Consider the following 3,371-nt stretch of genomic DNA (forward strand, 5'->3'; position numbering starts at 1 on the left):
TTTTGAGCACTGTAATTGACAGAAAGTTGTATCTAAAACTGGACTGGAATTCCTGTGGATTTCAAATGGTTAGTCCTTGTTTTGGGCTTCTTTTATTATTATGATGATTATTATTATTTTTTTGAGACAGAGTCTCACTCTGTTGCCCAGGCTAGAGCGAGTGCCATGGTGTCAGCCTAGCTCACAGCAACCTCAAACTCCTGGGCTCAAGCAATCCTCCTGCCTCAGCCTCCCGAGTAGCTGGGACTACAGGCATGCACCACCGTGCCCGGCTGATTTTTTCTATATATATTAGTTGGCCAATTAATTTCTTTCAATTTATAGTACAAGAGGGGTCTTGTTCTTGCTCAGGCTGGTTTTGAACTCCTGACCTGGAGCAATCCACCGGCCTCGGCCTCCCAGAGTGCTAGGATTACAGGTGTGAGCCACCGCGCCCGGCCCATCTAAAGCATCGCAGAATGAGCTGAGCTCTTCTAGGTGGCGATGGTTCTGTAAGGATTTCAAGACAGCCATTGTTTATCTTCTCCAACCTGCTACCTCTCTCCAGCCCACCCTTTTACTATGCATGCATCATCCCCCAAAATATTTCAAATTCCTTTAACTATTCCTCCTGTGGCATTGTGGAATTAAAATGATTATATGTATTTCTTGCCAAAGAAAAACATTCAGAGTAGTGAACTTGTTTTGAGTTAGATGAAACAGGTTAATTACTTTTGGTGAAATGTTTGTTTTTGCTATTATAGCATCATTATCTATTGCATAGCATACTTTATGATAGCATTGAGTTATAGACTGAATACTTCCCATATCTGAATTATCTGAATTTCACTTGCACAAATAAGATAATCAGGCCGGGTGCGGTGGCTCACGCCTGTAATCCTAGCACTCTGGGAGGCTGAGGCGGGTGGATTGCTAGAGGTCAGGAGTTTGAAACCAGCCTGAGCAAAAGTGAGACCCCATCTCTACTAAAAATAGAAAGGAATTAATTGGCCAAGTAAAAATACATATAAAAAAACAGCTGGGCATGGTGGCGCATGCCTATAGTCCCACTACTCAGGAGGCTGAGGCAGGAGGATTGCTTGAGGCCAGGAGTTTGAGGTTGCTGTAGTAAGGCTAGTGGCGGGCCTCCTCCCTTCCCTACCCTAGATCAAAAAAGAAAAGGCTCAGGAGACCAGACCCGCCCAGGACAAAACTGCCAGGCCTGGCAGAAAGGAACCACACCCAGAAGTCCACCCCATTGAGAACCTTTCCGCTCCTGGATTCCACAAATATCTCCAGCCCCTCCTATTTCTCAACGACCACCCACGGTCACAATGGAAAATTCCCAGCATTTCCCACCAAAAGTCTCTAGCCAGGCCGAAAGGGTATAAAAGGCCTCAGCCCCTTCAAACAGAGGTGACTTCTGTGGACCCCTCTCTTGGGGCCCCAGAACCTTGTCCAGGAGTGTATAATAAAGCCATGTGGTTTGGCCCCCCCCCCCCCCCCCCCCCCGTCTTTTCTTTTCGCCTGATGCCACAGCACTCTAGCCCAGGCAACAGAGTGAGACTCTGTCTCAAAAAAAGTTGAAAAAAGAAAAAAAGAGATAATAAGATAATCGTGTGATTTTTTTTAAGTTGGAAAAGTAAATCGAGATAACTTTAAAAAATGTAAGAAGATCCTTTTGTAGTTCATAAGCATGATGATTGGGTTCTCACACACACGTATGAGACATGCTCCCTCAAACCTTCTTACCATGTCTACATGTTACCCATCTGACATGAAAAAAAAATTTCCTAAAGTGAAAACAAGTTTCAATACATTTTATGTATGGGATGTTTACAGATACTATCAAATTCACTAACTGAAAAGAAAATATATAGATTAAATTGAGGCCAGGCGTGGTGGCTCATGCCTGTAATCCTAGCTCTCTGGGAGGCCCAGGCGGGCCTAGCACTCTGGGAGGCAGAGGTGGGCGGATTGCTCGAGGTCAGGAGTTCAAGACCAGCCTGAGCAAGAGCGAGACCCCGTCTCTACTGAAAATAGAAATAAATTGGCCGGGCGCTGTGGCTCACGCCTGTAATCCTAGCTCTCTGGGAGGCCCAGGCGGGCGGATTGCTCGAGGTCGGAGTTCAAAACCAGCCTGAGCAAGAGCGAGACCCCGTCTCTACTATAAATAGAAAGAAACTAATTGGCCAACTAATATATATAGAAAAAATTAGCCGGGCATGGTGGCGCATGCCTGTAGTCCCAGCTACTTGGGAGGCTGAGACAGAAGGATCGCTTGAGCCCAGGAGTCTGAGGTTGCTGTGAGCTAGGCTGACGCCACGGCACTCACTCTAGCCAGGGCAACAAAGCGAGACTCTGTCTCAAAAAAAAAAAAAAAATAAAAATAAAAAAAATAAATTAATTGGCCAACTAATATATATAGAAAAAATTAGCCGGGCATGGTGGCACATTCCTGTAGTCCCAGCTACTCGGGAGACTGAGGCAGGAGGATTGCTTGAACCCAGGAGTTTGAGGTTGCTGTGAGCTAGGCTGACGCCACGGCACTCACTCTAGCCTGGGCAACAAAGCGAGACTCTGTCTCAAAAAATAAATAAATAAATTGAAAGAAAATTTAAACTCCCAGCTAAATAAACTCTCTATTAACTAGAAATTGATTAACCATGATAATCAACTAATTAGGCTTCCCTCCTCAGAGTAATGAAAGTGGAGCTACCTCAGGTTCTATATTTATCAAAGAATTTGTGCTTTGACATAAAGAAACAGAATTGCAGGGAGATATTTTAGGACAAGAGTACTTTCCCAAATTCTTAAAATGCATGTGCAAGGATGGAAAACACTGCAACTGAATCAGTTGTCCCAGTTTTGCCTTTAATCTGAACTGCAGTTTCCTCACAATCTCATCATCATCAAGAGTGAATATTTAGTGAGCATTCACTATATGCCAGCCTTACACAAATCATTTGCGTAACCTACAGTTCATCCCTGTGAGGTTCATGCCTTTATTAACTCTGTTTTACAAATGAGGATCAGGCTCAGAGAGGTTAGCTAGCTGGTCCAAGGACACACAGCCCGAAGTGAGGGAGTTGGAATTCACATACAAATAGCCTGAGCCCCACCTCTGCCATAGGAGCTGTATTTTCTTCAATCTATTCTACTCAACCCTGTCTGCAAAATCTCCCTGAAAGGCGCTTCTCAGATGGTTCTTTTGTAAAAATCTTAACTGTCTCTTGATGTGCACAAGTTCAACTCCACATTTCCTAACCTGGCATCCAAGGCCTTTTACAGAGTGCTTCAACTCATCCTTCTAGACATATCTCAGTGAGGTCTACCCACTGCCCCCGGAAATGTGGCGTCATGCTTTTGGTTTTTTGGGGTTTTTCGAACTC

General features: G+C 44.5%; 1 non-coding gene across 1 annotated transcript; it reads left to right on the forward strand.

The window, feature by feature from the left end:
* The first annotated feature begins 1,654 nt into the window (after positions 1 to 1,654).
* On the forward strand, positions 1,655 to 1,757 carry LOC142873231 (small nucleolar RNA U13). The gene has a single exon (XR_012921271.1). It is a non-coding gene; the product is annotated as a small nucleolar RNA U13 (small nucleolar RNA).
* Positions 1,758 to 3,371: the final 1,614 nt, after the last annotated feature.

This window comes from Microcebus murinus, chromosome 9 (genome assembly GCF_040939455.1).
Source record: "Microcebus murinus isolate Inina chromosome 9, M.murinus_Inina_mat1.0, whole genome shotgun sequence".
NCBI classification, from domain to species: domain Eukaryota; kingdom Metazoa; phylum Chordata; class Mammalia; order Primates; family Cheirogaleidae; genus Microcebus; species Microcebus murinus.